The sequence below is a fragment of the Oncorhynchus keta genome, unplaced genomic scaffold (genome assembly GCF_023373465.1).
Source record: "Oncorhynchus keta strain PuntledgeMale-10-30-2019 unplaced genomic scaffold, Oket_V2 Un_contig_14768_pilon_pilon, whole genome shotgun sequence".
NCBI lineage: Eukaryota > Metazoa > Chordata > Actinopteri > Salmoniformes > Salmonidae > Oncorhynchus > Oncorhynchus keta.
Window position 1 is genome coordinate 5,001 of NW_026278937.1, and position 10,000 is coordinate 15,000.

At 50.9% G+C, this 10,000-nt stretch overlaps 1 pseudogene; it reads left to right on the forward strand.

The window, feature by feature from the left end:
* LOC127918744 (serine/threonine-protein phosphatase 2A 55 kDa regulatory subunit B gamma isoform-like) overlaps positions 1 to 10,000 on the forward strand; it is a 14,575-nt pseudogene that overhangs the window by 3,556 nt on the left and 1,019 nt on the right.

Sequence of the window (10,000 nt, forward strand, 5' to 3'; positions counted from 1 at the left end):
CCAATCACTGACTCTCTATGGCTCTGTGCCAGTCTTCCTGCCCAATCACTGACTCTCTATGTCTCTGTGCCAGTCTTCCTGCCCAATCACTGACTCTATATGTCTCTGTGCCAGTCTTCCTTCCCAATCACTGACTCTCTATGTCTCTGTGCCAGTCTTCCTGCCCAATCGCTGACTCTATATGGCTCTGCGCCAGTCTTCCTGCCCAATCACTGACTCTCTATGTCTCTGTGCCAGTCTTCCTGCCCAATCACTGACTCTCTATGGCTCTGTGCCAGTCTTCCTGCCCAATCACTGACTCTCTATGTCTCTGTGCCAGTCTTCCTGCCCAATCACTGACTCTCTATGTCTCTGTGCCAGTCTTCCTGCCCAATCACTGACTCTATATGGCTCTGTGCCAGTCTTCCTGCCCAATCACTGACTCTCTATGTCTCTGTGCCAGTCTTCCTGCCCAATCACTGACTCTATATGGCTCTGTGCCAGTCTTCCTGCCCAATCACTGACTCTCTATGTCTCTGTGCCAGTCTTCCTGCCCAATCACTGACTCTATATGTCTCTGTGCCAGTCTTCCTTCCCAATCACTGACTCTCTATGTCTCTGTGCCAGTCTTCCTGCCCAATCGCTGACTCTATATGGCTCTGCGCCAGTCTTCCTGCCCAATCACTGACTCTCTATGTCTCTGTGCCAGTCTTCCTGCCCAATCACTGACTCTCTATGGCTCTGTGCCAGTCTTCCTGCCCAATCACTGACTCTATATGGCTCTGTGCCAGTCTTCCTGCCCAATCACTGACTCTCTATGGCTCTGTGCCAGTCTTCCTGCCCAATCACTGACTCTATATGTCTCTGTGCCAGTCTTCCTGCCCAATCACTGACTCTATATGGCTCTGTGCCAGTCTTCCTGCCCAATCACTGAACTCTATATGGCTCTGCGCCAGTCTTCCTGCCCAATCACTGACTCTCTATGGCTCTGCGCCAGTCTTCCTGCCCAATCACTGACTCTCTATGTCTCTGTGCCAGTCTTCCTGCCCAATCACTGACTCTATATGTCTCTGTGCCAGTCTTCCTGCCCAATCACTGACTCTATATGGCTCTGTGCCAGTCTGGGTAAGTTGTTCTGCAACAAGGTGATCAAATGAAGCTCCTCCATCTGTAGGCTGCAGTGGTTAAACAGGCTCTACCATAACAGGACCCTGACCTAGAAAACATCTACAGAGAAGTTTAAATAATTCACTCAGTGTCAACTCCCTACTCTCTACTCTCTACTCTCTACTCCACTAAGACACACGGGACCCGCTGCAAATAGAATGTGTGTGTGTGCGCGTGTGTGTGTGCTCGCGCTCTCGCTCGTACATGTGTGCGTGCGTGTGACAGGGTTGATAAAGTTCAGTAGCTGAGGCTAAAAATGATCTCTGCATATTCATAGTGTGTCTGTGTACAATGAGCTGACCGTTAGTCAGGCTAGCTACAACCACCACATCTATCTACTGTACAGTTAATCAGGCTATTACTGTACAGCTAATCAGGCTAGCTACAACCACCACATCCATCTACTGTACAGCTAATCAGGCTAGCTACAACCACCACATCTATCTACTGTACAGTTAATCAGGCTATTACTGTACAGCTAATCAGGCGAGCTACAACCACCACATCCATCTACTGTACAGTTAATCAGGCTAGCTACAACCACCACATCCATCTAACATTTAACATAACATTTAAGTCATTTAGCAGACGCTCTTATCCAGAGCGACTTACAAATTGGTGCATACACCTTATGACAACCAGTGGAACAGCCACTTGCATCTAAATCTTGTTGGGGGAGAAGGGGGAGAAGGATTACTTACCCTTACTTACCCTATCCTAGGTATTCCTTGAAGAGGTGGGGTTTCAGGTGTCTCCGGAAGGTGGTGATTGACTCCGCTGTCCTGGCGTCGTGAGGGAGTTTGTTCCACCATTGGGGGCCAGAGCAGCGAACAGTTTTGACTGGGCTGAGCGGGAACTGTACTTCTCAGTGGTAGGGAGGCGAGCAGGCCAGAGGTGGATGAACGCAGTGCCCTTGTTTGGGTGTAGGGCCTGATCAGAGCCTGGAGGTACTGAGGTGCCGTTCCCCTCACAGCTCCGTAGGCAAGCACCATGGTCTTGTAGCGGATGCGAGCTTCAACTGGAAGCCAGTGGAGAGAGCGGAGGAGCGGGGTGACGTGAGAGAACTTGGGAAGGTTGAACACCAGACGGGCTGCGGCGTTCTGGATGAGTTGTAGGGTTTAATGGCACAGGCAGGGAGCCCAGCCAACAGCGAGTTGCAGTAATCAAGACGGGAGATGACAAGTGCCTGGATTAGGACCTGCGCCGCTTCCTGTGTGAGGCAGGGTCGTACTCTGCGGATGTTGTAGAGCATGAACCTACAGGAACGGGACACCGCCTTGATGTTAGTTGAGAACGTCAGGGTGTTGTCCAGGATCACGCCAAGGTTCTTAGCGCCCTGGGAGGAGGACACAATGGAGTTGTCAACCGTGATGGCGAGATCATGGGACGGGCAGTCCTTCCCGGGAGGAAGAGGAGCTCCGTCTTGCTGAGGTTCAGCTTGAGGTGGTGATCCGTCATCCACACTGATATGTCTGCCAGACATGCAGAGATGCGATTCGCCACCTGGTCATCAGAAGGGGGAAAGGAGAAGATTAATTGTGTGTCGTCTGCATAGCAATGATAGGAGAGACCATGTGAGGTTATGACAGAGCCAAGTGACTTGGTGTATAGCGAGAATAAGAGAGGGCCTAGAACAGAGCCCTGGGGGACACCAGTAGTGAGAGCGCGTGGTGAGGAGACAGATTCTCGCCACGCCACCTGGTAGGAGCGACCTGTCAGGTAGGACGCAATCCAGCGTGGCCGCGCCGGGGAGATGCCCAACTCGGAGAGGGTGGAGAGGAGGATCTGATGGTTCACAGTATCGAAGGCAGCCGATAGGTCTAGAAGGATGAGAGCAGAGGAGAGAGAGTTAGCTTTAGCAGTGCGGAGCGCCTCCGTGATACAGAGAAGAGCAGTCTCAGTTGAATGACTAGTCTTGAAACCTGACTGATTTGGATCAAGAAGGTCATTCTGAGAGAGATAGCGGTAGAGCTGGCCAGGACGGCACGCTCAAGAGTTTTGGAGAGAAAAGAGAGAAGGGATACTGGTCTGTAGTTGTTGACATCGGAGGGATCGAGTGTAGGTTTTTCAGAAGGGGTGCAACTCTCGCTCTCTTGAAGACGGGAGGGACGTAGCCAGCGGTCAGGGATGAGTTGATGAGCGAGGTGAGGTAAGGGAGAAGGTCTCCGGAAATGGTCTGGAGAAGAGAGGAGGGGATAGGGTCAAGCGGGCAGGTTGTTGGGCGGCTAATCAGCTAATCAGGCGAGCTACAACCACCACATCCATCTACTGTACAGTTAATCAGGCTAGCTACAACCACCACATCCATCTACTGTACAGTTAATCAGGCTACTACTGTACAGCTAATCAGGCGAGCTACAACCACCACATTCATCTACTGTACAGCTAATCAGGCTAGCTACAACCACCACATCCATCTACTGTACAGTTAATCAGGCTAGCTACAACCACCACATCCATCTACTGTACAGTTAATCAGGCTACTACTGTACAGCTAATCAGGCGAGCTACAACCACCACATCCATCTACTGTACAGTTAATCAGGCTAGCTACAACCACAACATCCATCTACTGTACAGTTAATCAGGCTACTAGTGTACAGTTAATCAGGCTACTACTGTACAGCTAATCAGGCGAGCTACATCCACCACATCCATCTACTGTACAGCTAATCAGGCTAGCTACAACCACCACATCCATCTACTGTACAGTTAATCAGGCTAGCTACAACCACAACATCCATCTACTGTACAGTTAATCAGGCTAGCTACAACCACCACATCCATCTACTCTACAGTTAATCAGGCTAGCTACAACCACCACATCCATCTACTGTACAGTTAATCAGGCTAGCTACAACCACCACATCCATCTACTGTACAGTTAATCAGGCTACTACTGTACAGCTAATCAGGCTAGCTACAACCACCACATCCATCTACTGTACAGTTAATCAGGCTAGCTACAACCACAACATCCATCTACTGTACAGTTAATCAGGCTACTAGTGTACAGTTAATCAGGCTACTACTGTACAGTTAATCAGGCTAGCTACATCCACCACATCCATCTACTGTACAGTTAATCAGGCTACTACTGTACAGCTAATCAGGCTAGCTACAACCACCACATCTATCTACTGTACAGTTAATCAGGCTAGCTACAACCACCACATCCATCTACTGTACAGTTAATCAGGCTACTACTGTACAGTTAATCAGGCTAGCTACATCCACCACATCCATCTACTCTACAGTTAATGACTTAAATGTTATGTTAAATGTTAGATGGATGTGGTGGTTGTAGCTAGCCTGATTAACTGTACAGTAGATGGATGTGGTGGTTGTAGCTAGCCTGATTAACTGTACAGTAGATGGATGTGGTGGTTATAGGTAGCCTGATTAACTGTACAGTAGATGGATGTGGTGGTTGTAGCTAGCCTGATTAGCTGTACAGTAATAGCCTGATTAACTGTACAGTAGATAGATGTGGTGGTTGTAGCTAGCGTGACTAACGGTCACCTCATTGTACACAGACACACTATGAATATGCAGAGATCATTTTTAGCCTCAGCTACTGAACTTTATCAACCCTGTCACACGCACACACACATGTACGAGCGCGAGCACACACACACACACACATTCTATTTGCAGCGGGTCCCGTGTGTCTTAGTGGAGTAGAGAGTAGAGAGTAGGGAGTTGACACTGAGTGAATTATTTAAACTTCTCTGTAGATGTTTTCTAGGTCAGGGTCCTGTTATGGTAGAGCCTGTTTAAACACTACAGCCTACAGATGGAGGACCTTCATTTGATCACCTTGTTGCAGAACAACTTACCCAGACTGGCACAGAGCCATATAGAGTCAGTGATTGGGCAGGAAGACTGGCACAGAGACATAGAGAGTCAGTGATTGGGCAGGAAGACTGGCACAGAGACATAGAGAGTCAGTGATTGAGTATCTCTCCTCCACACAGTCCTGTGTTGTTCTACCTGAGTATCTCTCCTCCAGACACAGTCCTGTGTTGTTCTACCTGAGTATCTCTCCTCCAGACACAGTACTGTGTTGTTCTACCTGAGTATCTCTCCTCCAGACAGTCCTGTGTTGTTCTACCTGAGTATCTCTCCTCCAGACACAGTCCTGTGTTGTTCTACCTGAGTATCTCTCCTCCAGACACAGTACTGTGTTGTTCTACCTGAGTATCTCTCCTCCAGACAGTCCTGTGTTGTTCTACCTGAGTATCTCTCCTCCAGACACAGTCCTGTGTTGTTCTACCTGAGTATCTCTCCTCCAGACACAGTCCTGTGTTGTTCTACCTGAGTATCTCTCCTCCAGACACAGTCCTGTGTTGTTCTACCTGAGTATCTCTCCTCCAGACACAGTCCTGTGTTGTTCTCCCTGAGTATCTCTCCTCCAGACACAGTCCTGTGTTGTTCTACCTGAGTATCTCTCCTCCAGACACAGTCCTGTGTTGTTCTACCTGAGTATCTCTCCTCCAGACAGTCCTGTGTTGTTCTACCTGAGTATCTCTCCTCCAGACACAGTCCTGTGTTGTTCTACCTGAGTATCTCTCCTCCAGACACAGTCCTGTGTTGTTCTACCTGAGTATCTCTCCTCCAGACACAGTCCTGTGTTGTTCTACCTGAGTATCTCTCCTCCAGACACAGTCCTGTGTTGTTCTACCTGAGTATCTCTCCTCCAGACACAGTCCTGTGTTGTTCTACCTGAGTATCTCTCCTCCAGACAGTCCTGTGTTGTTCTACCTGAGTATCTCTCCTCCAGACATAGTCCCGTGTTGTTCTACCTGAGTATCTCTCCTCCAGACAGTCCTGTGTTGTTCTACCTGAGTATCTCTCCTCCAGACACAGTCCTGTGTTGTTCTACCTGAGTATCTCTCCTCCAGACAGTCCTGTGTTGTTCTACCTGAGTATCTCTCCTCCAGACACAGTCCTGTGTTGTTCTACCTGAGTATCTCTCCTCCAGACATAGTCCTGTGTTGTTCTACCTGAGTATCTCTCCTCCAGACACAGTCCTGTGTTGTTCTACCTGAGTATCTCTCCTCCAGACACAGTCCTGTGTTGTTCTACCTGAGTATCTCTCCTCCAGACATAGTCCTGTGTTGTTCTACCTGAGTATCTCTCCTCCAGACACAGTCCTGTGTTGTTCTACCTGAGTATCTCTCCTCCAGACACAGTCCTGTGTTGTTATACCTGAGTATCTCTCCTCTAGACACAGTCCTGTGTTGTTCTACCTGAGTATCTCTCCTCCAGACACAGTCCTGTGTTGTTCTACCTGAGTATCTCTCCTCCAGACACAGTCCTGTGTTGTTCTCCCTGAGTATCTCTCCTCCAGACAGTCCTGTGTTGTTCTACCTGAGTATCTCTCCTCCAGACATAGTCCCGTGTTGTTCTCCCTGAGTATCTCTCCTCCAGACATAGTGGACATCAAGCCAGCCAACATGGAGGAGCTGACGGAGGTGATAACAGCAGCAGAGTTTCATCCTCACCACTGTCACCTGTTTGTCTACAGCAGCAGTAAAGGATCTCTCCGTCTCTGTGACATGAGGGCCTCGGCACTTTGCGACAGACACACCAAACGTGAGTTGGGCTACGCAAAGGCTTCGCTGTCGGTCTCTAAATCACGTGTATTCGGATCTTACTGTTCGAGGTCCAGAGTACGACTACTGCTGGTTCTGATAATTAATAGCTCCCACATGTTGTACCAGGTATAAATCAGTCCTTCATTTAAATCAGCAGTAGATCTGGCTTCCACCCACATGTTATACCAGGTATAAATCAGTCCTTCATTTAAATCAGCAGTAGAACTGGCTTCCACCCACATGTTGTACCAGGTATAAATCAGTCCTTCATTTAAAATCAGGAGTAGAACTGGCTTCCACCTACATGGTGTCCCAGGTCAAAATCAGTCCTTCATTTAAATCAGGAGTAGAACTGGATTCCACCCACATGTTATACCAGGTATAAATCAGTCCTTCATTTAAATCAGCAGTAGATCTGGCCTCAGGTCCAGATTGGAATTTACACCCCCTTATAATGTGATATCCATCTTTCCTCTTCCTAACCTCCTCTCTCCTCCCACTCTCCCTTCGTCTCCTCTCCTCCCCCCTGTCTCCTTCCTCTCATCTCCCCTCTCCTCATCTCCTCTCTCCTCGTCTCCTCTCCCTCCTCATCTCCTCTCTTCTCCCACTCTCCCTTCGTCTCCTCTCCTCCCCCCTGTCTCCCTCCTCATCTCCTCTCTCCTCCCACTTCCCCTTCTGTCTCCTCTCCTCCCCCTGTCTCCTTCCTCTCATCTCCCCTCATCTCCTCTCCTCCCCTGTCTCCTTCCTCTCACCTCCCTCTCCTCATCTCCTTCTCTCCTCGTCTCCTCTCCCTCCTCTCTCCTCTCTCGCCTCTCCTCCTCGTCTCCTCTCTCCTCCCCCTCGTCTCTCCTCCCTCGTATCTCCTCCCTCATCTCCTCCCCCTCTCTCCCCTCTCCTCCTCTCTCCTCCCCCTCTCCCCCCGTCTCCTCTCTCATCCCCCTCGTCTCCTCTCTCCTCCCCCCTCTGCTCTCCTCCCCTCGTCTCCTCTCTCCACCTCCCTCTCTCTCTCTTCCTTTAGTCTTTGAGGAACCAGAGGACCCAGGAAGTCGCTCATTCTTCTCTGAGATCGTGTCGTCGGTGTCGGATGTGAAGTTCAGTCACAACGGGCGGTACCTGCTGACCAGGGATTACCTGACGGCCAAGGTGTGGGACTTACACATGGAGAAAGGCCCCGTCGAAACCTACCAGGTCAGCCCGCTAAACAAACACACACACACACTAGGCACACGCATAAACACACACACACACACACACTAGGCACACGCATAAAACACACACACACACACACACTAGGCACACGCAGAAACACACATACACACACGCAGAAACACACATGCACACACACTAGGCACACGCATAACAACACACACACACGCAGAAACACACATGCATACACACTAGGCACACGCAGAAACACACATGCACACACACACACACACCAGGCACACGCAGAAACACACATACATTCACACACTCACGCACGCATGTACACACACAGACATTTAATGAATGCCTTGGAAAAACCTGTCAACACTCTCTCCTGCCCTCTCCCTCTCTCCCTCTCCCCCCCTTTCTCCCATGTCTGTCTCTCTGTAGGTTCATGACTACCTGAGGACTAAGCTGTGCTCTCTGTACGAGAACGACTGCATTTTTGACAAATTCGAGTGTGTCTGGAACAGCTCCGACAGGTGTGTGCGTCTTCGTCTACTCTGAGGCTTTATCCGACAGATAAATCAATCCCAGAGAAGAGGTTTAGAGATGTCAAAATCAATCCCTTCTCTCCTTCATCTCTCCTCCTCTTCCTGTCCCAACCCCACCCTTCCCTCTCTCCATCTCTCCTCCTCTTCTTGTCCCAACCCCACCCTTCCCTCTCTCCATCTCTACTCCTCTTCTTGTCCCAACCCCAACCTTCCTCTCTCCATCTCTCCTCCTCTTCCTGTATAAACCCCACCCTTCCCTCTCTCAATCTCTCCTCCTCTTCCTGTATAAACCCCACCCTTCCCTCTCTCCATCTCTCCTCCTCTTCTTGTCCCAACCCCACCCTTCCCTCTCTCCATCTCTCCTCCTCTTCCTGTAAAACCCCCACCCTCCCTCTCTCCATCTCTCCTCCTCTTCCTGTCCCAACCCCACCCTTCCCTCTCTCCCTCTCTCCTCCCTCTTCCTGTCCCAACCCCACCCTTCCCCTCTCCATCTCTCCTCCTCTTCCTGTAAACCCCCACCCTTCCCTCTCTCCATCTCTCCTCCTTCTTCCTGTCCCAACCCCACCCTTCCCTCTCTCCATCTCTCCTCCTCTTCCTGTCCCAACCCCACCCTTCCCTCTCTCCATCTCTCCTCTCTTGTCCCAACCCCACCCCTTCCCTCTCTCCATCTCTCCTCCTCTTCCTGTCCCAAACCCACTCTCTTTTCTCTCTTCCTTTTCTTCTCCTCTCTTTGTCCCTCTTTCATTCCCCCTTCCACCTTCTCTCCTTCTTCTACTACCTCTCTCTCTCCTCTCCTCCTCCTCTCTCTCTCTCCTCCTCTTTTTCTCAATCCTCCTCTCTCTCCTCCTCTCTCTCATCCTCTCCCTCCTCCTCCTCTCTCTCCCTCCTCTCCCTCCTCCCTCCTCTCTCCACCTCTTCCTCTCCTGCCTCCTCTCCCCTCCTCCCCTCTCTCCTCCTCTCTCTCCTCCCTCTCCCTCCTCCTCTCTCTCCTCCCTCCCCTCTCCTCCTCTCCCTCCTCCTCTCTTTCCTCTCCCTCCTCCTCTCCTCCTCCTCTCCCTCCTCCTCTCTCTCTCCTCCTCTCCCTCCTCCTCCTCTCTCTCTCTCCTCTCCCTCCTCCTCCTCTCTCTCCTCTCCTCCTCCCTCCCTCCTCTCCCCTCCTCTCCTCTCCCCTCCTCCTCTCCTCCCCCCTCTCCTCCTCCCTCCTCTCCCTCCTCTCTCTCCTCTCCCTCCTCCTCTCTCTCCTCTCCCTCCTCCTCTCTCTCCTCTCCCTCCTCCTCCCTCTCTCTCCTCCTCTCCCTCCTCCTCTCTCTCCCTCTCTCCTCCTCCTCCTCCTCCTCCTCTCCCTCATCCTCTCCCTCCTCCTCTCTCCTCCTCTCTCTCCTCCTCTCTCTCCTCCTCTCTCTCCTCCACTCCCTCCTCCTCTCCCTCCTCCTCTCTCTCCTCCTCTTTCTCCTCCTCTCTCTCCTCCTCTCTCTCATCCTCTCCCTCCTCCTCCTCTCCTCCTCCTCTCCCTCCTCCCTCCCCTCACATCAGTGTGATAATGACTGGGGCGTA